This window comes from Bos grunniens, chromosome 16, assembly GCF_055505025.1.
Source record: "Bos grunniens cultivar Pamir isolate PY7600 chromosome 16, Bosgru_T2T1.0, whole genome shotgun sequence".
Classification (NCBI taxonomy): Eukaryota; Metazoa; Chordata; class Mammalia; order Artiodactyla; family Bovidae; genus Bos; species Bos grunniens.
Window position 1 is genome coordinate 35,812,186 of NC_141180.1, and position 23,215 is coordinate 35,835,400.

A 23,215-nucleotide genomic window follows, 5' to 3' on the forward strand; every position below is an offset into this window, starting at 1 on the left:
AAGCCCTTATGTCTTAACAAAACTCTTTAAAAAAATATGGTACACAGTAATGGTAGAAACCTGTACAACCATTGCTGAGTGAGTGAGTGCTGTGTCAAAGTCTGAGCAGGTCACCCTGATATTGGGCTTTCTGTTTGGACCTGGGAAGGGTCTGGGCCAGTGATTTATTATAGAAATGAATTCTTTTGCCAAGTCACGGTAGCCTCACAATCTTAACTGCCTTCAGTGAGTTTTTTTCATGGGGGCTGGGAATTAAGCAGAGGGCTCTGATTTGTGTTTTAATTTTCATTAGTCCTTGCATGCAGGTGTCGGGGAAGAAAAAAATGTTTCCTCCACCCTCTTAGGTTCTGTGCTGAGGGACTTAGAATTAAATGAAAAAAGATAGTTTAAGGGGGGCAGAATATGCAAGTTTAAAACACATTTACATAAATGAGAGTTCACATTAACAAAGTAGAACTCAAAGAATCAGTAGATTTGGGGATATCATAAAAGATACCATTTTTAACCAAGGAAGGAGAGTTTGGGCTTCAAGAGATGATAAATCCTGGGGAAGAAAGTAGAAAATATATGGGGGAACTAATGGAAGATAAAAGTTCTTATAGTCAGGGCTGTTGCATGTTTGTTGAAATACTGATTTATTTATTTGGCTGTTACCAGGTCTTTCTAGGTGGCGCAGCTGGTAAAGAATCCTCCTGCCAATTCAGGAGGCACAAGAGATTCTGGTTCGATCCCTGGGTTGGGAAGACCCCCTGGAGGAGGAAATGGCAACCTATTCCAGTATTCTTGCCTGGAAAATCCCATGGACAAAGGAGCCTTTCGGGCTACAGTCCATGGGCTTGCAAAGATTCAAATATGACTGAGCCCAGCATGCGCACACACACACACACACACACACACACACACACACACCCCAGGTCTTGGTTTCAGCATGCGGGGTCCCCTGAATGGGTATCAGGCTCGTGCCTCCTGCACTGGGAGCACAGTCTCAGACACTGGACTGCTGGGATAGTCCCGGCAGGTCTGACGCCACCTCGGCTTGCTGTCACTTTTCATCTCTGTCATGAGTTCTCTCCTCTTCTGGTACAGGGGTGGGGTGGGACCGTGGGATTTGGGGAGTGCGAGTGGGGACAGAGGACACTTTCATACTTGCAAATGTGTGCCCTGATCTTAGGCAGTTAAGGGGAGAGCAGAGAGCTTCTCCTGCATTTGCTGATTCTCAATTGCTTTCAACTCAAAATAATTCTTATGCCAAAGAGGAAGATTTTGGGGTGGTGAATTCTTATCTCCTTCCCAGGGAAAACCACCAGGAACTGAAACTTTTAGAAGACTTTGTGCCTCAGCTCCCCACCCATGTTACTGTTACTTGATTGTGAGACAGAGAGTTACAGGAGCCTCATGCAAACCTCGAGGATAGAGCAGGTGCCTCCTCTGGGGTTAGCATTTTGCATCTTGACTATCTCCTTGTCTGTGTCTCTGAGTCTGCATCCTACTCCCTCTGTCTTGCCTGGGGCACCCTGTTTTGTCTGACTTTCCAACTTCCTCCCTCCTTGCTCTTACATCCTGAGCTAGGGCTCCAGGAATGGCTTTTATCACTTTAAAAACATTGTGCAGTATTTTGCCTCTTGATGTTGTTTCTGTCAGATGCACACTGTGTTTGAGTTCACTGACTTGATGCACTCTACCAACACTGAGAATTTAGTTTTCCAAGAAAAAAATCTATTTTATTTTGTTTAATATTGTCCATATAACATCTTTGTACTTAAATAATATCCCCTTCCCCCCTTTTTTAAAGAAGGAACTTGGCTCAAAAACCTCAAAGGCTGTGGCCACCAACTGAGATCCTAAAATGACCTAGAAGTGGAGCTGGGTCAGCGTGAAACAAAATAAACCCCTTTCCAAGAAGTTCAGCCTTGGAGAAGAGCGTTCGTGAACAAAACCGCAGGCCCCTTGCCATTCTCCGCCTTTCTGCTTTTGTTGGCTGCAGTCCTGTCATCTTCCCTCCTAACCAAAACAATGCCTCTGAGACGATGCAGATTTTTACATTTTTTCCTTAAAAAAAAAGTTCTATATCTCAAATATGTAAGAATTCAGTATAGAATGTACCTTTGAAAAAGTACATACTGATGTCTGAAACACAGTCCTCCAACCACCATTAAAAAAGATTCAATATCTGACACACGTCTCAGAGTTCCAAGGTCACAGATTTCTTAAACTTTGTAAGAACAGCCAGACCAGCTCACATATGCTAAAATGTATTCTAAATGGTTTAAAAGGAATAGGAAGACTTAAGTGGTTTTCTTTGCTTTTCTGGGATGTGAATGTGTTCATCAGATTCCTGCCCCTCTTAGTTTTTTTCTCTTTCTTTTTAATTGAAGAATTGGCCAGCTGTCACCCTACCCTGCCCACGACCCCATTTTATACTTTTGTAGTCCAGGAAGGGGGGTCTTTGGGCCATTTCCTTAACTCCCCCTTCCACCCAAAATTTTATCATGAGCACTTTCAAGCAAACCAGATACACACAGTGAATAAAGCAAGGCCCAGTCAGTTCAGTTCAGTTGCTCAGTCATGTCTGACTCTGCGACCCCAAGGACTGCAGCATGCTAGGCTTCCCTGTCCACCACCAACTCCCCAAGCTTGCTGAAATTCATGTCCATTGAAAAGGTGATGACACCCAACCATCTCATCCTCTGTCGTCCCTTTCTCCTCCTTCAATCTGTCCCAGCATCAGGGTCTTTTCCAATGATTCAGCTCTTTGCATCAGGTGGCCAAAGTATTGGATCTTCAGCACCAGTCCTTTCAGTGAATATTCATGCCCCCCATCCCGTTTATTAATCAACGCTGTTTCTCAATGCTGTTTCATCATCCTGCACACAGGACATAATTTTACCCATTAACACTTCAGTATGTGCCTGGGACAGAAGAAGACTTTTTCTTTTTCTATGGGTTTTGTTCAGTCACTAAGTCATGTCCAATTCTTTGTGACCCCCATGGACTATAGCATGCCAGGCTTCCCTGTCTCTTGGAGTTTGCTTAAATTCATGTCCGTTGAGTCAGTAATGCTATCTAACCATCTTCTCCTCTGCTGTCCCCTTCTCCTTTTGTCTTCAATCTTTCCCAGCATCAGGATATTTTCCAGTGAGTTGGCTCTTCGCATCAGGTGGCCAAAGTATTGGAGTTTCAGCTTCAGCATCAGTCCTTCCAATGAATATTCAGGGTTGATTTCCTTTAGGATTGACTGGTTAATCTCCTTGCTGTCCAAGGGACTCTCAAGAGTCTTCTCCAGCATCACAATTCAAAAGCATCAGTTCTTCTGTGCTCAGTCTTTCTGAGGGCAACAACTATCAACCCAACACAATTAACAAAATACCTGTAAAATAGTAAAAAGCAAGAGAGTTCCAGAAAAACATCTACTTCTGCTTTATTGACTATGCCAAAGCCTTTGACTGTGTGGACCACAACAAACTCTGGAAAATTCTTAACGACATGGGAATACCAGACCACTTGACCTACCTCTTGAGAAATCTGTATGCAGGTCAGGAAGCAACAGTTAGAACTGGACATGGAACAACAGACTGGTTCCAAATCGGGAAAGGAGTATGTCAAGGCTGTACATTGTCACCCTGCTTATTTAACTTATATGCAGAGTACATCATGAGAAACGCTGGGCTGGATGAAGCACAAGCTGAAATCAAGATTGGCAGGAGAAATATCAATAACCTCAGATATGCAGATGACACCACCCTTATGGCAGAAAGTGAAGAGGAACTCAAAAGCCTCTTGATGAAAGTGAAAGAGGAGAGTGAAAAACCTGGTTTAAAGCTCATCATTCAGAAAACTAAGATCATGGCATCTGGTCCCATCACTTGATGGCAAACAGATGGGGAGACAGAGCAAACAGTGACAGATTTAATTTTTGGGGGGCTCCAAAATCACTGGGGATGGTGATTGCAGCCATGAAATTGAAAGACACTTGCTCCTTGGAAGAAAAGCTATGACAAACCTAGACAGCATATTAAAAAGCAGAGATATTACTTTGCCAACAAAGGTCCGTCTAATCAAAGCTATGGTTTTTCCAGTAGTCATGTATGGATGTGAAAGTTGGACTATAAACAAAGAGGAGCGCCGAAGAATTGATGTTTTTGAATTGTGGTGTTGGAGAAGACTCTTGAGAGTCCCTTGGACTGCAAGGAGATCAAACCAGTCCATCTTAAAGGAAATCAGTCCTGAATATTCTTTGGAGGGACTGATGCTGAAGCTGAAAATCCAATACTTTGGCCACTGATGTGAAGAACTGATTCCTTGGAAAGACCCTGATGCTGGGAAAGCTTGAAGGCAGGAGGAGAAGGGGACGACAGAGGATGAGATGGCTGGATGGCATCACCAACTCAATGGACATGAGCTTGAGTAAACTCTAGGAGTTGGCGATGGACAGGGAGGCCTGGCGTGCTGCAGTCCATTGGGTCACAAAGAGTCAGACATGACTGAGCAACTGAATTGAACTGTAAAATAGTAACTGCTTGGGTCAGAGTGAACCACAGCCAAGCATCTGGGGATGGGATCAGGACCACCGTAGGCCTGCAGAGTTGGTGGACTGGGAGAAGTGTTGGGTGGGGACAGAGGAAGACAAGCTGGAATCCACTGATTCCTCTGTGCCCCTGTCCTGTATGGCATCATCGCAACCTTGGAGAGCCTCTGTCTCCCAAGTCTGGTGAGAATCCCTCTCTTGGCCTCTACTAACCCAGAACTACTTCAATAAAGGGGTCTACAAAAATATAGCTCCAGCTTGGCCAGGATGACACAGTACAAACTGCTGCAATCATCTGATACCCAACTGAGTTCAAATTTCCCCCAGGGCCTCAATAATGGGATTTTACAGTTAATTTGTTCAAAATTGGATCCAAACAATATCCAAATATTGCATTTGACTGTTAGATCTCTTATGCTTCTTTCAAGCTGAAATAACCCCCTCCTCCTTTTTTTCCATGATGTTTGTTTGTTGGAGAACCTGGGTTGTCTGTCCTGTAGAAAGTCCCCACATTTTATGGAGGTTTCTTTAAAAAGTTAAAATAGAGCTTGTGATCCTGCAATCCCACTCCTGGGCATGCATCTGGAGAAAAAGCATGATCCAAAAGGATACACACAACCCACTGTGCATTGCAGCACTGTTTACAATGGCCCAGACATGGAAGCAACCTAAATGTCCATCAACAGAGGAACGGATAAAGAAGATGTGGTACAGATATACAATGGAATATTACTTAGCCATTAAAAAGAATGAAATAATGCCATTTCCAACAACATGAATGGAACTAGAGAGTGTTCCAACTGAGTGAAATAAGTCAGAGAAGGAGAAATATCCTATGACGTTCTTTATTTGTGGAATCTAAAAATAAATGATACAAATGAACTTACTTACAACACAGAAAGAGATTCACAGACTTAGAGAAGCAAAGCATGGCTGCTGGGGGGAGGGAATAGTTAGGGACTTTGGGAAGGTCATGTACACACTACTATATTCAAAATGGATAACCAACAAAAACCTACTGTATAGCACATGGAACTCTGCTCAGTGTTATGTGCCAGTGGGAGTGGGAGAGGGTTTTGGGGGAGAATGGATACATGTGTATGTATGGCTGAGTCCCTCTGCTGTCCACTTGAAACTATCACAGCATTATTAATCAGCTATACCCCAACACAGAATGTTTTTGGTGTTAAAAAAAAAAGACTTCCACATTAAAAAAAATGAATGATATTACAGTAAAACCATGGCCAATCTAAGTAAAGTCCCTGATGCCAGGAAAGATTAAAGGTAGGAGGAGAAGGGAGCGACAGAGGATGAGATGGTTGGATGGCGTCACCGACTTGGTGGATATGAGTTTGAGCAAGCTCTGGGAGTTGGTGATAAACAGGGAAGCCTGGTGTGCTGCAGTCCATGGGGTTGCAAAGAGTCGACATGACTGACTGAACTGAACTGAACTGAATATAATTAACTAATGAAAAATATACTGAAGCTTCAAAGATAAAATTAAATAAATAAAATGGATAACCAACAAGGATCTATTGTATAGTACATGGAACTCTGCTCAGTATTACGTGGCAGCATGGATGGGAGGAGGGTTCGGGGGAGAATGGATACATGTATATGTATATGTGTGGCTGAGTCCCCTCACTGTTCACCTGAAACTACCACAGCATTGTTAATCAGTTCTACCCCCAATACAAAATAAACAGTTAAAAGTTCTGGGGAAAAAAGAAAGTCCCCATATTTGGAATCTGGCTGATCCCATCCTCCTGTGATCATGGTAGTGAGGTCTAGAAGTTTGAGAGGGTTCTGGCTTTTGTTCTTGTTCTGTTTAGGCAAAATGCCCTGAGGTTCCTTATGTTTTTGACTCCCTCTGAGATCCAGAGCTGTCCCACATCCCAGACTGATAGGGTTGGGAAAGCCAGGAAGCAGTCATTGGACTACACTGCCCTAAGTCAACTTCCTTTGAGTCATCACTGATCATAAATGGTCTCCTCTAGGGAACTGGGTAAATTCTACAGATATAATTCTTTCAACCACCCCTGGCCTCACACCATGGGCTCATCTGTTTCCATCTTGGCAATAGCTAGTTCACTGGTTCTTCTTTCAACTGGATGAATATTGCAAGAATGGTGATGCCAATTTCAGTTTTGACACCATCTTGGTATGTTGGTTGGATTAGCATCTAGTGGGAAGAGCCCACACATACACCTTCTCTATAAGATTAGGTTAAAGTCCATATTTTTTGAACAAAGGCTCATAGGAAGTGGGGCAGCCTTTCCTTCCCAAGCGTGGAAGCAGATGTACCCTAAGACCCCACATATGAATGAGCTCCACTTTGAGAGTGCTTTTGTAGGTCCAACAAATTAGCCTAGATACTCAACTAACACACTTAGCTATATAATTGTTGCCTGAAGCATGCCAGGCTTCCCCATCCTTCACTACCTCCTGGAATTTGCTCAAACCCATGTCCGTTGAGTCAGTGATGCCATCCAGCCATCTTGTCCTCTGTCATCCCCTTTTCCTCTTTGTCTTCAATCTTTCCCAGCATCAGGGTCTTTTCCAGTGAGTCCATTCTTTACATTAGATGGCCAAAGTATTGGAGCTTCAGCTTCAGCATCAGTCCCTCCAATGAATATTCATGACTGATTGCCTTTGGGATGGACTGGCTTGATTTCCTTGCTGTCCAAGGGACTCTCAAGAGTCTTCTCCAACACCACAATTTGAAAGCATCAATTCTTCAGCGTTCAGCCTTCTTTATGGTCCAACTCTCATAGCCATACATGACTACTGGAAAAATCATAGCTTTGTATGGACCTTTGTTGGCAAAGCGATGTCTTTGCTTTTTAACATGGGGTCTAGGTTTGTCATAGCTTTCCTTCCAAGGAGCAAGCAGCAGCTATATAGTACTATACTGTAATAGGTTTATAATACTTTTCACACAAATAATACATAAAAAGCACAAAAAATATAGGAAACATTTTTAATCTTACAGTACAGTACCTTGCAAATTACAATAGTATAGTCCAACAGCCGGCACACAGGGGCTGCCATCAAGTGAAGAGGCAAGAAGAGTTACTGACTGGGGAGGGATAGGAGGTGGGAGATGGCAGAGCTGAAGGATCATTAGCAGTAAGAGATGGAGGACAAGCTGCAATGTCAGTCACACCTGACACTGTGGAATGCATGTTGATATCTTAGGAAGTTCAAAACTTGAAGGTTTGTATGTAGGGGACATACTGTATTCTGAGATACAACTCAGAGTAGCTTTCCAGGAACCAAAGTGGACGCCTCCATGGACTCAAAGTGAAAGTTGCTGAATCTTGTCTGGCTCTTTGAAACCCCATGGAATGTACAGTCCATGGACTTCTCCAGGCCAAAATACTGGAGTGGGTAGCCTTTCCCTTCTCCAGGGGATCTTACCAACCCAGGGATCGAACCCAGGTCTCCTGCCTTGGAGGTGGATTCTTTACCAGCTGAGTCACCAAGGAAGCCCAAGAATACTGGAGTGGATAGCTTATCCCTTCTCCAGAGGATCTTCCCAACCCAGGAATCCAACCGGGGTCTCCTGCACTGCAGGCGGATTCTTTACCAACTGTGTAATCAGGGAAACCCATGGACACAAAGGGGCCCATCAATACAGTCCATGTTTTTTTTCTATGTCCTTGAACTTTTTATACCCTGGGCTCATTATCCTCGCTGAAGAAGAGCTTGCTCCAGCAATCACGGTGGTGTTCAAGAAAGTGCTTATCAACATTGGATTCTCTTGTTTCTTGAACCAAACTCAGTTTCAGGTCATATCCTCACTGGGTAAGAGAAATTGAAGTTGGTGCCTGGGTTTCCGTGAGCTCTAGCTCCGGTTCCAGATGCCCAACGTTCTGGATACTTTGTTTCCCAGAATTGACCCCAGGACTCTGGATGAATGCTCCTTAAAATGAATGTTTCATGCAGAGTTTGGTGTGAGGCCCATAATCCCATTCTAAGAAGATTGTATTAATCCTTTGAAGATTTTCATGGAAAAGAAAATAAAATACTTTAGTAAAAACAACTGTGGCTATGTGAGGATTCACCTCTGGGACAGACTTCCAGGAGGTTTGAGCACATCTCATTGGTACCTAACAGGTCCACATTTTTTCTGACAGAGAGTATATATCAATGCGTGCTCAGTCAATCAGTCGTGTCTGACTTTTTTCGACCCTATGGACTGTAGTCCACCAGGTTCCTCTGTCCATGGGATTTTTCAGGCAACAGTACTGGAGTGGGTTGCCATTTCCTACTCCAATATATATCAATATTTGAGCTAAAGCTAATTTCTGCCCAGAATTCTGACTGGAACAGACAGGGATGGGCTCCTGTGGTTTACACTGGGGTCACTGGTAGAGTTGGCTCAGCTGGTAAAGAACCCACCTGCCAATGCAGGAGACATAAGAGACATGGATTTGATCCCCAGGTCGGGAAGATCCCCTGGTGGGGGAGGGGGGGGCATGGCAACCCACTCCTGTATTCTTGCCTGAAGAATCCCATGGAGAGGAGCCTGGCAGGCTACAGTCCATGGGGTCACAAAGAGTCAGACACGACTGAGCACGCAGACAGCAGCAGCACTGGTTAGAACTGAATTTAAGCAAAAGGGAATGCATTAGAAGGGCCACACTGGCTCTTAGAAGGGATGTGTGGTGTGGGCCCTGGGTTTGGAATGGAAATGATGCAGTTCCGGTTCTGGTTCTGGGAGACCTGGAAGCATGTCCTTTCAAGCCCTCAGTGGGAGGCCTGAGCCAGGGTTTTCAGTCCCATCAGGTTGCCCTGAAGGGGAAGAAGCAATTCCATAAAAGGAAGTTGGTTGGCCATCAGAATGGCAGGATGATTACAGGGCGACTGAAACCTGACCCAGTCCACTTGCCCGTACCGTAGAACAAGAGAACCACGACCAGCTTCCTTTTAGGAAAAAATTTAGTTTCTGGGCTGAAGGGAAAAATGAAAAAAAAAAAAAAAAAGTCTAAAACCTTGAACCTAAAGGAATGCATTTGCGAAAATCTAGCTCCATAAACAATGCCATGAAAGGCCAGAAGGAAGGCTGTCAGATTGGGGTGTTTGTGTTGAATTTCTCAATTTACCACATTCCAAGAGCAGAATTTGTACTCATTGGTGGGGAATGTTTCCGAGGACACCCGGGGTCAAGGAAATGTGGTCGTTTGCATGTTGAAACCCAGAACTGTATGTTTCTACAGCTGCTGTCTTACCAGCTCTCTGGGGGCGCAGGCTTAGTTCATCTTGGCCGAGGGACAGCATGGCTGAATGTCTTCTCTGGTCACAGAAATTACAGGACATCTGAGCAGAGTTAGACAGAGGAGCAGTCAGTGGACTGGAAAGATGGGCCCTGAGCTCAAGAATCTGAGATATCAGCAAGAGATTTGGGAGGAAGTGAAGTTTGTCGTGGTAGACCCAAAGGTTTACAGCCTTAAAGACAGCAGTGACATGCTTCCAATTTCTATTTTTTAAAGTAGAACAATGACTAAACTTAATCTTTGGTTGGTTTTCTCTGAGCCTTGAGTTGTATCAACACCTTGGGCCCTCAGTCTGGTACACAGAAATCATTTTCATTTTTAAATTTCTTTTTTTAGAACAGATTTTATTCTACTTTATTTTTTGGCTGTGCCACATGGCATGCAGGGTCTTAGTTCCCGAGCAAGGAGAGAACACGTGCCCTCACAGGGGAAGCTCCTAGCCACTGGACCATCAAGGACGTCCCCATTTTTAAATTTCTAACCATAATGCCTCTTGGATTAAAGAAAGCTTAAGAAACACTGATGATGAGAAATAAAGGCTAAATGGCAAGATGTGTGTGTATGTGCATGTGTGCGCTCAGCTGGGGCTGACTCTTTGCGACGCCATGGACTGTAGCCTGCCAGCCTCTTCTGTCCATGCAATTTTCCAGGCAAGAATGCAGGAGTGGGTAGCCATGCCCTTCTCCAGAGGATCTTCCCGACTCAGGGAGTGAACCTACCTCTCTTGTGTCCCCTGCACTGGCAGGTGGATCCTTCACCGCTGCACCACCAGAATGATAACATTTCCACAAATTGGCTATAATATGGTTTCCCAGCTTTCTTAGTTGTTTTCATCAGATCCAAATTAAAATTTTCCAAAATTAAAAGCTAAAAGTATCAAATTGCCAACATCCGCTGGATCATGGAAAAAGCAAGAGAGTTCCAGAAAAACATCTATTTCTGCTTTCTTGACTATGCCAAAGCCTTTGACTGTGTGGATCACAATAAACTGGAAAATTCTGAAAGAGATGGGAATACCAAAACACCTGATCTGCCTCTTGAGAAATTTGTATGCAGGTCAGGAAGCAACAGTTAGAACTGGACATGCAACAACAGACTGGTTCCAAATAGGAAAAGGAGTTCGTCAAGGCTGTATATTGTCACCCTGTTTATTTAACTTCTATGCAGAGTACATCATGAGAAACGCTGGACTGGAAGAAACACAAGCTGGAATCAAGATTGGCAGGAGAAATATCAATAACCTCAGATATGCAGATGACACCACGCTTATGGCAGAAAGTAAAGAGGAACTCAAAAGCCTCTTGATGAAAGTGAAAGAGGGGAGTGAAAAACCTGGTTTAAAGCTCAACATTCAGAAAACGAAGATTATGGCATCTGGTCCCATCACTTCATGGCAAATAGATGGGGAAACAGTGGAAACAGTGTCAGACTTTATTTTTGGGGGCTCCAAAATCACTGCAGATGGTGACTGCAGCCATGAAATTAAAAGACGCTTACTACTTGGATGGAAAGTTATGACCAACCTAGATAGCATATTCAAAAGCAGAGACGTTACTTTGCCAACAAAGGTTCGTCTAGTCAAGGCTATGGTTTTTCCTGTGGTCATGTATGGATGTGAGAGTTGGACTGTGAAGAAGGCTGAGAGCCAAAGAATTGATGCTTTTGAACTGTGGTGTTGGAGAAGACTCTTGAGAGTCCCTTGGACTGCAAGGAGATCCAACCAGTCCATTCTGAAGGAGATCAGCCCTGGGATTTCTTTGGAAGGAATAATGCTGAAGCTGAAACTTTGGCCACCTCATGGGAAGAGTTGACTCATTGGAAAAAACTCTGATGCTGGGAGGGATTGGGGGCAGGAGGAGAAGGGGATGACAGAGGATGAGATGGCTGGATGGCATCACTGACTTGATGGACGTGAGTCTGAGTGAACTCCGGGAGTTGGTGATGGACAGGGAGGCCTGGCGTGCTGCGATTCATGGGGTCACAAAGAGTCGGACACGACTGAGCGACTGATCTGATCTGATAGGACAATGATGTCCAATCTTGCTTGTCATTTTTTAGGAATAAAGATTATGCACACCCAGGTTGTGTTTTTGCTGAGGGTGCTTTCAACTGGTAGTCTGGAACCTTCCCATTTGTCATTTAGAAGGAAAAATAGTGTGATTTATCTATAAATAAAAACCTCAGTTATTAAAACCTAGTTTTAAAAATGCAAAAATTTCCAAATAATCTATAAAATCAGTTCTTTTTTTGATGCCATCAATACATACTTAACTTTGAATCTACATTTGTCACAAAATACATTGCTTTAAAACTTGCTGATAAATTATACTTTTCCTAAAGGAATTCATTTAGAGTAAATTAAGCATGAGGCTCCAGGTTCAATCCCTGGGACTCTCAGTTGGAACTTAACTTCTTGTGTGGCATTCCGTGGTGGCTCAGACCATAAAGAATCTGCCTTCTAATGCAGGAGACCCGGATTCGATCCCTGGGTTGGGAAGATCCCCTGGAGAAGAGAATGGCAACCCACTCCAGTATTCTTGCCTGGGAAATTCCTTGGACAGAGGAGTCTGGTGGGCTACAGTCCATGAGGTCCCAAAGAGTAGGACATGACTAACACTGAAGAGTATGTCTTTCCTTAAATGTGATAAAGTTTAAATAAACATTTTTAATATAGGTTGAGATTCGGTGATTGTGTTTGAAATTTACCATTAATCCCCCCACTACCATCCCAGCAACCTAAATAAAAAATAATCTGCAAATGCTAGCATCTTGCTGTGCAAATCCTGCCTGGCAGCTTTGCTGTGTCTCTTCATCTCACTGTCTGCCAGAATGCTGCCCCTCAGGCCCTTCACATGGAAGATCTGAGACTGCCACTCAAACCAGCTCTGGCTGATGGAGGCACAAAGGCACAGGAGGTCCTGTTGTTCGGTCGCTAAGTCGTGTCTGACTCTTTGCAAGCCCATGGACTGCAGCATGCGAGCCTCCCCTGTCCTCCACTAATCCCCAGAGTTTGCTCAAACTCATGTCCAGAGGTGGTCCTGAGGGAGCTCAAAAAAATGGGCAGTCTGAGTCACCTGTTCTCAGAATAACTCCAGGACCTGGGTGGAGCTATAATCTGAGCTGAGCTATAATCAGCCTCTTCAGAAGTGCAAGTTCCTATTTTCTCAAAGCTTTTGAGATGAGTTGCCAGGTGGCCTTCTAGAACAAATTTGGAAACCTTGTGCATTGGTCCATGTGCCTCTTTCTTCCATAGCTGCTCCACGCTGGGCTCCCTGATGGCCCCCTTGTCTGTGGTCTCAGCTCTACCCCAGGTTCCACGTTCAGGTCCATCAGAACCTTGACCTGTCAGTAGCATCTTGTGTGGACAGTCACTCAGGTGTGATTAGGCAACTTCACGTGACTCATGAATCCTGGGACCAGGCATCCCTAGGAGTCATTGCTCTTGGCCCTTGCATGTGGCAGACACTGGTACTTGCCTGTTTAATAACCATTATCTCCTTTTCTCCAATTGCTGTTGTTATTCAGTCCCTCAGTAGTGTCTGACTCTTTGAGACCCCATGGACTGCAGCATGCCAGGTTTCCCTGTCCTTTACTATCTCTTGGAGTTTGCTCAAATTCATGTCCATTGAGTCAGTGATGCTATCTAACCTTATCTAATCCTCTGTATTCCCCTTCTCCTTTTGCCTTCACCTTTCCCCGCACCAGTCTTTGTCAAAGAACTCAGTGTTGACCATTCTAGGGTTGTTCCCCATTTGAAGCAAACTGGAAAGGTGAAAAAGTGGGTGCCTCATGAGCTGACCACAAATTTTTTTTAAAATGTCATTTTGAAGTGTCTTCTTCTCTTATTCTACACAACAATGAACCATTTCTCAATTGGATTGTGATATGCAATGAAAAGTGGATTTTATATGAAAACCAGTGATGACCAGCTCAGTGGTTGGACAGAGAAGAAACTCCAAAGCACTTCCCAAAGCCAAACTTGCACCAGAAAAAGGTCATGGTCACTGTTTGGTGGTCTGCTGTCTGTCTGATCCATTACAGCTTTCTAAATCCCAGCGAGACCATTACACCTGAGAAGTATGCTCAGCAAATCAGTGTTGCTTTTGTTGTTGTTCAGTTACTCAGTCATGTCCGACTGTTTGTGACCCCACGGGCTGCAGCACACCAGGCTTCCTTGTCCTTCAGTACCTTCTGGAGCTTGCTCAAATTCATGTCCATCCAGTCCATGAGGCCATCCAATCATCTCATACTCAGTTGTCCCCTTCTCCTCCTGCCTTCAATCTTTCCCAGCATCAGGGTCTTTTCCAATGAGTTGGCTCTTGGCATCAGGTGGCTAAAGTATTGGGGTCTTCAGCTTCAGCATCAGTTCTTACAATGAATATTCAGGGTTAATTTCCTTTAGAATTGACTGGTTTGATCTCCTTGCAGTCCAAGGGACTCTCAAGAGTCTTCTCCAGCACCACAGTTCAAAAGCATCAATTCTTTGGCACTCAGCCTTCTTTATGGTCCAAGTCTCACATCTGTTCATGACTACTGGAAAAACCACAGCTTTGCCTAGATGGACCTTTGTCAGCAAAGTGATGTCTCTTCATTCTAATTCACAAATCAATTAGATGTACCGAAAACTGTAATGCCTGCAGGCAGTAACGGTCAACAGAAAGGGCTCAATTCTCCATGAGAACACCTGACTGCACATTGCACAATCACCACTTTAAAAGTTAAACAATTTAGACTACGAAGTTTTGCCTCATCTTCCATATTCACCTTACTTCTCACTAACTGACTACCACTTCTTCAAACATCTCAACAACTTTTTGCAAGGAAAACCCTTCACAACCAGCAGTATGCAGAAAATGCTTTCCAACAGTTCGTTGAATCCCAAAGCATGGATCTTTACACTACAGGAATAAGCAAACTTATTTCTCCTTGACAAAAATGTGTTGATAATAATGGTTCCTATTTTGATTAATAAAGATGTGTTTCAACCTAGATTTAATGATTTAAAATTCACTGCCTGAAACCACAATTATCTTTGCAATCTAAATACTTTGTTTTTGTGATACACTGCCGCCTTATCCTCTTCTTCTTTGTTTTCATCTTCCTCCTTGGAACGTGGCCATGAAACTGGAGCTGGAGCAGCCACCTTGAACCATGAGGTCAGAATCCACAAAGCCGAAAGTGACATGCTAAGGATGGTAGAACATAAAGATAGAAGGAGTCTGGAGTGGCATGTTGTGGAAGGTAGGTCTGCTCTAACCTTTGTAGGGCCTGGGCGAAAGTACAAACAAAGCCTATATATTTTGCCCAGTTTTTAGAATTATCAATCAAGTGCACAAACTGTTACACAAAATATGTTCTATTCTCTTACCTTGACAGTATACTTCATAATGAACTTTAAAAAATATGCATAAAGATACAGCTTTTATATGACTTAAAAGTCAGCAAATTATCCAAGAAACCAAATATTTCGGTGCTCTTTTCAGTTTTCCACTGCAAATTAGTTCATCATGAATTATGACTCAGGATGTACTGGGCCTTGGGATCAGCATTCTGAGCATTAGATATCATTGTAGAGGGGTGTGGACATAATGATGTTGGATGATGCATGCTGAAGGAATCACTCAAGGAACACCAGAACAAAATCTGGCAGTTTTGTTATTGTTTTTTTTTTTTTTTTAATAAAGTAGATTTTATTTTGGGCCTATTTCATGATATGTTAGGCAAGAATACTGGAGTGGGTTGCCATTTCCTTCTCCAGGGTATCTTCCTGACCCAGGGATCAAACCTGGGTTTCTCGCATTGCAGGCAGATTTTTTACCATCTAAGCCACCAGGGAATACCCATGATATGATTTACGTTCTTTTAAAAAAAAATTACCAACCCCTTTTATTCTTGTTAGTTTGGAAGATTTTTTTGGCTTGATCCTAAAGGGTTGCATTTTTTCTCTCTTTGTACATCTTGTGCAGGCTCTGGAAATGGAGCAAAGCTAAATAATTATGAAAACAGTTTCATAAGATAAAGTTTAAAGAAGTTCTTTATAAAGACACATGATGGATGACAGCTTTCCCTTTCCTAAATGGCAGTTGCACAGGTCAAGCAGAAGGCAAACTTAATAGGTAGCTATTATGTCAAACCACAAAGAACTTTGAATTCCGTGGTGGCAGATCCTCTGACCTCAACGCCAACAGGCAGAGACTTAAATCTTCTTGCGGTTTCAGATTCAGAAATGTAGTATTTCCATCAACCTCCTCCAATGAGTTATCAAAGGAAAATGCTTCCAGAATCATCAGTGTGAAGGCAGCTATGCTTCAGAACAGCGGTTAAATGTTTACAAGGGTTCAGCTGATTTCCAAAAGCATTAATGAGCAGCGAGCAGACATTAGGGCTTTCAGGAGGCAGTTCATATTGATATCCCAGAGTCTGGAAAGCTCCCCCAAGCCTGGGAGATCAGCTTGGCCATGATCCACAGTTTTAATTCTGGAAATTCCAGTTTATTTCTACTTCTGGTCTAGACTAGACACTGGCTACAGTCCCAGACACTCACTTTTTCTATCACTGCTCATTCAGGAAGACAGAACCCACATGTGAGAGGAGGAACTGAATTGTGTCCCCCTGAATCCATGAGTTGAATTTCTGACCCTCAATAAGACTATATTCAGAGACAGGGCCTTTAAGGAAGTCAGGTTAAATGAGGTCACAAGGGTGGGGCCCTAATCCAAACAGAACTGGTGTCTTTATAAGAAAAGGAAGAGATACCCTAACTCTCTCCCCATCTTGTGAGCACACAGCCAGAAGGTGGCCATCTGCAAGACAGGAAGGGTGCTCTCACCAGAGCCTGACCATGCTGGACCTTGACCTTGGGCCTTCAGCCTCCAGAACTGTGAGAAAATAATTTCTATTGCTGTCTGCCGTGTTGTGTCATGGCAGCTGGAGCAGACTGCTACAGTGTGATTTGCCCCCAGTTCATTTCTAAGTTAAATGTGGTGCATGAGTGCATGCCAAGGTGCCTCAGGTGTGTCCAACTCTTTGCAACCCCATGGACTGTAGCCCACCAGGCTCCTCTGTCCATGGGACTCTACAGGCAAGAATACTAAAGTAGATTGCCATGCCCTCCTCCAGGGGATCTTCCTGACTCAGGGATGGAACCTAGTCTCTTATGTCTCCTGCATCGGTAAGCGGGTTCATTACCACTAGCACCATCTAGCATGATCCCCTAAATTCTTCCTTCCCAGGATATTGTATATGAATTTAGCTGCACAACTTGCTTAAAAATATAGACTATTTTATGTTTGCACTTTGCTTTTTCTGATCCCCTGGCAATTGTTATTTGAATGTGAAAGCAGAATGAAACTTTTAATTTATTTATTTAGGTCATGCAGAAGGATATGTCCTGTGCAAGGCTGCCACCCAGTTGAGACTTCCCCCTGGACTTGGAGGAAAAAGGATTGGGTGAATTATAATGGTAACACCTCTGATAAATGCCTTTTAACTCATCATATGTGATCAAATCGGTACCTCATGTTTACTCTTAGAGGCATATGGCACACATAAAAGTATGTCTATTTCAGAGATGTTAAAAGTGAGGCTTAGGCCAAAATTGTGCAGCTGCTGGTGAGTGCCCAAAACTAGACTCCCTGCTCACGTAAGGGAAGATGAATGATTCTGTTGTGTGGTGCTGATTAAAGGGGTTATTGGGGGAAGTCGCCATAATAAACGGAACTATATCATATCATTTAAAGAGGCTTCATAAGGAGAGAGTCTGGCTGTACTCCCCTCTCCACTACACCGAGGCCTGCAGTCTGGGTACCACCCACCTCCACCACTTGTGACCTAAAAGCCATCCACTCTTGGCAGCAGATGCTCAGATCCTTTATCTGTTACTCCCTTTCAAAACAAGAAATATTTTCAAAGACATAGACCCATTTGTTATCTCTCTGAGTCATTTCTAAAAAGTGTAAGAAAACTCTTGGTAAAAGAAGTCATTCAACTGGGCTGTGCCCCATGGTTTGTTTTTGAGATAGCAGAAAGTGTCTTTTATTCCCCCCTCCATCCACTCCGCTGGTGGAAATCTCTCTTAAAATAAGAAGAACACAAAACCGAAACACAAACTCAGTCCTAGTTGAAACAAGAGAGAAACATGCAACTGAGCTGTTACTGGTGATAGAGGGGGAGAGGGGCAGGATTGGTGATACAGGGGAGGAGAGCAGGTGGAGGCAAGGAGCCCAAAGCCTGTGGAGTAGAGAGGAGGCCAGGTGAGGAGGGGGCTGGAGACAGGAGCCCTTAAAAAACACCTGCTCACTTCTTTTTAGACTGCACCCTGTGGCATGTGAGATCTGAGTTCCCTGACCTGGGATCAAACTTGTGCCCCCTGTAGTGGAAGTGTGGAGTCTCAACCACTGAATCGCCAAGGTAATCCTTTTTTTCTTCCAACTTGCTCACTTCTGTTTAGGCCAGAGGTTCTTGCCCTGGCTACATCCAATCACCCAAGAGACTTTAAAAATTCTGATGCTCAGGCCTAGCCACATCCTCCCGCTTCGCCCCTCAACTCACACCTTCTCTCCAGGATTATGACTTGCATGGCTGGGGACACTGGGGAGAAGGAACTGGACTTCCTCGTGCTCCCCTCCCTCTCTGCTCCTCAGTCTCTGCCAGCCTGCGGAGAGCAGGTGTCCCATCGGTCTCGCCCATCTGGGGAGGCTGCCGCTTTCCGGCACAGCTGGGTGGGTGCACTTAATTCTAGGGTGTAGAGGGAGGATGTGCCCTTGGCTGGCTGACAGGGAGCCACCTCCTCCAAACAGGCCTGGCAGTAAGAAAGCTGCTGTTCTGACCTCCATCTCTCTTACTCCAGCACCTACCTTTCAGCTGGCTCTGTATACTTTCTCAGGAAGCTGCTGGAAGATGTGGTCCACGAAGGGGAGGGAGGAACCTGAATAGCCAAGAACGAGGAAGAGGAAGTCCCAGGAAGGCAGGCTTAGAGGAGCAAAGGGAATTTCCAGGGTGGTGGTGAGGGGAAGTCCAAGGACAAATTTATGGCACCTGCCGGCAGAGGGGAACGAAGTTTAGCCACAATCAGTGAGCCTGGGTTCCAGGAAGGAGCCTCTTGGAGACAAAAATGGAACCAACTGATTATCAGCTGGGAAGAAGGAAAGTTAAGGGATGAGGGGAAAAAGTACAGATATGAAAAACAAAGGAAATCCAAAATATAAGGCAACTATCTTTAAAAAGGGAAAGGGACTTGCCTTGCAGTCTAGTGATTAAGACTGCACTTCCAATGCAGGGGGTGCAGGTTTGATCCCTAATCAGGCAACAGTGATCCTGCATGCTGTGTGGCCAAAAAAAGAAGAAAGGAAGAAAATAAGGAAACTATTAATTTTGAGACAAACAAGAAGTTGCAAAAGAAAGAAACTATAATCATAGTTTATTATTTGACTCAGCAGTGAACAATGTTTCACATGGTCTTAATAGTATAGATTTTAAAGACTGATTTAACCAAAAGTTAATGCTGTAACTATAATTGGGTGTCAAAGCACTAAATTCTCAGCTACCATAACGGGAAGACAGTAGATGGTATCTAAGTTGGATTAGTCAAGACAGAGTTGTAAATCAACTGTGAAAGAATGAAAGTGTTAGTCGTTCAGTCGTGTCTAACTCTTTGGGACGACATGGACTGTAGCCTGCCAGACTCCTCACTCCATGGAATTCTCTAGGCAAGAATACTGGAGTTGGTAGTCATTTCCTTCTTTCTGACCCAGTGATTGAATCTGCATCTTTTATGTCTGCTGCATTGGCAGGTGAGTTCTTTACCGTTAGGGCCACCTAGAAGCCTATAGAAGTGTGTGTGTGTGTGCGCTTGGGTGTGTGTGTGTGTTAGTTGCTCAGTTGTGTCTGATTCTGTGGCTCTAGGGACTGTAGCCTGCCAGGTGCCTGGGTCTATGGAATTTTCCAGGCATGAATACTGGAATGGGTTGCCATTTCCTCCTTCAGGGGATTTTCCCAAACCAGGGATCGAACCTGCATCTCTTAAGTCTTCTGCATTGGCAGATATGTTCTTTACCACTAGCGCCAACTGGGAAGCATTGTAACAACATGCTAAATCGCTTCAGTTCAGTTCAGTTCAGTTCAGTCGCTCAGTCATGTCCGACTCTTTGCCACCACATGAATCGCAGCACGCCAGGCCTCCCTGTGAAACTCCCGGAGTTCACTCAGACTCACGTCCATTGAGTCAGTGATGCCATCCAGCCGTCTCATCCTCTGTCGTCCCCTTCTCCTCCTGCCCCCAATCCCTCCCAGCATCAGAGTCTTTTCCAATGAGTCAGCTCTTCGCATGAGGTGGCCAAAGTGTTAGTCGTTCAGTCATGTCCAATTCTTTGAGACCCCATGGGCTGTAGCCTGCCGGGCTCCTCTGTCCATGGGATTCTCCAGGCAAGAATACTGGAGTGGGTTGCCATTTCCTCCTCCAAGGGATCGTCTGGACCCAGGGATTAAACCTGAGTCTCCCATATTGTGGGCAGATTCTTTACCAACTGAGCCACCAGGGAAACCCTTGTAAACCTGTACTTAAAAGTAGGGAAATAACTACCAGAAGAATCTGCTAAGAATTAGAAGTATCCACACAACAGGCTGCCCGTGATGCAGGAGTTTCAGTTTTAGTTTGGTTGCTCAGTTGTGTCCAACTCTTTGCGACCCCATGAACCACAGCACGCCAGGCCTCCCTGTCCATTACCAACTCCCAGAGTCCACCCAAACCCATGTCCATTGAGTCGGTGATGCAGGAGACCCAGGTTCAATTCCTGGGTCAGGAAGGTCCCCTGGAGGAGTGCATGGCAACCCTCTCCAGTATTCTTGCCTGGAGAATCCCATGGACAGAGGAGCCTGGTGGGCTACAGTCCATATGGTAACAAAGAGTCAGACAAGACTGAGTGACTAACACTTTCACTTTTTACAAAAAAACAATTAGATGTAGACATGATATCAAAAACAGTCCTCTTCTGGGGAGGAGAGTACAAATGCAGGGTTTCGAAAATGCATTGAAATCAAGAGATTAGCAACTGAAAACAACCACATATCTATTAAAGACCATTATCCAAAACGTCATGGCAACTGCAAACCAAGAATCTAAAATAGATATACACACACACAAGACAAAGACATCCAAACATAACACTAAGGAGAAGAGAACAAAATTGCAATAGGAGAGAACAAAAGAAAAAAGGTCTAAGTGGGGGGAAAGACCTACAGGAGTTGGAAGTATCCAATGAAATTAAATGGGGCAAGTGACCACTCTTTTGCTTTGGTTTTGTAATGAGCCTTTTAATGCTGTTTGACAAGACAAGCCCACACACACCCAAACCAGACACCCATGTTTCATCTTAATAAAAATATAAAAACAGTTTGGGTTTATATTCAGTTCTGACCTCCTGCCCAGATCTCAGAGAAGGCAAGTGTAACCCAATATACACCCCAAGAAGAACTTCTACTGTCTTTTTAATCTCTGGCTTATAACCAAGCTGTGCATACTCTACCTGCATAATTCCAATGTATTGTTAGGAATAAAAACAATTAGCTATGTATTAAGAATTCTGGAGTGTCTTGAATAGCGGAAAGTGCAATTCTGTCTGCTTATTTCTGAGGAGTTATTTTTTAAAAATTTTTATTTTATTGTAGTTGATTTACAATGTTGTTAATTTCTGCTGTGCAACAAAGTGACTCAGTTATACATATATATGTGTTCCTTTTCATATTCTTTTCCGTTTATAATCTATCACAGGACATTGGATATAGTTGCCTATGCTATACAGTCGGACCTTGTTTATCCATTCTCTATATAATAGTTTGCATCTGCTAATCCTAAAGTCTCACTCCATCCCTCCCCAACTCCCTTCCACCCTTGGCAACCACAAGTCTGTTCTCAACATCTGGGAGTCTTGATGAACAGCAGTTTGGATTTGATTCCAGCTAGGAAGCAGGAAAATTTGGTGTCTGTAATTTTTGTGCATGTTGAGGTAAACCCCTGATGAGTTCTCTACCTGACACAGCAATGCTTGGTTCACGTCGTACTTAGAAAGTGTGTGGGATGCTCTAGACTCCCAGGGCTGGAGGTAAGAGAGTCATCCCACAAGTTGGTTCTGTTAGCCAGATCTGTGGTAAACCTGATTCTACTTGGCAAGGTTTTAAAAAGTGAACTTTGTAGTGTGAACTGTTATGCATATTTCAATACAAACTTGTATTCCTATTTACTTCCAAAGAGGCTTAGAGGCAGCTTACAATAAAGTAATAGTAATGAAAATCAGTAAAAATCAGTTTCTTTCTTCTTCTTACTAATCAGTAAAAATTGGTGGCTCAGGGGCAAAGAATCCATTTGCCAAGCAGAGATGTGGGTTTGATCCCTGGATCATGAAGATCCTCTGGAGGAGGAAATGGTGACCTGTATTCTTGCCCAGGAAATCCCATGGACAGAGGAGCTTGGCAGGCTACAGTCCATGGGGTCGCAAGGGTCAGACACAATTTAGTGTGACTAAACCACCACCACTAAAAATTAAAAGCAATCAAAATATTCTTTCGTAAGCAAATGGATAACCAAATTGTGGCACATCCGTGCAATAGAATATTATTTAGTGATAAAAAGAAATGAGCTTTCAAGCCACAGAAAGGTATGGTGAAGCCTCAAATACATATTACTAAGTGAAAGAAACCAGTCTGAAAAAGCTATATACCTCCTGTATGATTCCAACTACATGACTTTCTGGAAAAACAAAACTAGGGAGATGGTGGAAAGATAAGGGTTGCCAGGGGTTATAGGGAAGGGAGAGGATATGAATAGGTGGAGCCAGGGGATTTGTACAGCAGTGAAAATTTTCAGCATGATACTTCGATGGTGAACACATAATATTATGTGTTTATCAAAACCCTTAGAGCACAGCACAGAGAGTGAGCCCTAACATAAACTATAAGCTTTAATTAACAATCCTGTATCAATACTTCCTTATCAACTGTACCAAGTATACCATGAATGAAAGATGTTAGTAATACGGGAAACTGTATATAAGGTGAGGAAGGGGAGATATGGTAATTCTCTGTACTTTCTGTACAGCTTTTCTATAAATCTAAACAATTGCTTGAATGAATGAATTAACAAAGAATTAGTACCTCAGTGAAACCCAAAATCATTCAAATAAGAGTCAAGTGACAGGTAAAATTACAATGAAGGACTCAGGGTAAGAAAAAGTACTGAACTGAACACTGACCTTTACTCTGAATTCTCCAACAAGAAAAGGATGGATTGCACAGCATGTTGTCTGCAAAGAGGAAATGGACCAGTTTGTCAGCTGAGACAGATAGACTCAGAGATGAATTTATTCTTAAGAGACAAACACCATAATGGGGGATGACCTTGATTGGACTTTCAGAGAAA

At 43.6% G+C, this 23,215-nt stretch overlaps 1 long non-coding RNA gene across 6 annotated transcripts in view; it reads right to left on the bottom strand.

Moving 5' to 3' along the window:
* Positions 1 to 23,215, bottom strand: part of LOC147356581 (uncharacterized) — a 50,911-nt gene that overhangs the window by 11,958 nt on the left and 15,738 nt on the right. For 2 of the 6 annotated variants that reach the window (XR_015143346.1, XR_015143342.1), the window contains exons 2-3: positions 23,049 to 23,099; positions 9,760 to 9,847 (exon numbers count right to left, since the gene is read on the bottom strand). This is a non-coding gene — a long non-coding RNA (uncharacterized LOC147356581). Of the gene's footprint in view, positions 1 to 1,701; positions 3,368 to 3,510; positions 3,683 to 9,759; positions 9,848 to 19,043; positions 19,127 to 23,048; positions 23,100 to 23,215 lie in introns of those variants that run through there. The other 4 variants (XR_015143345.1, XR_015143344.1, XR_015143343.1 and 1 more) reach the window with 4 other exon arrangements.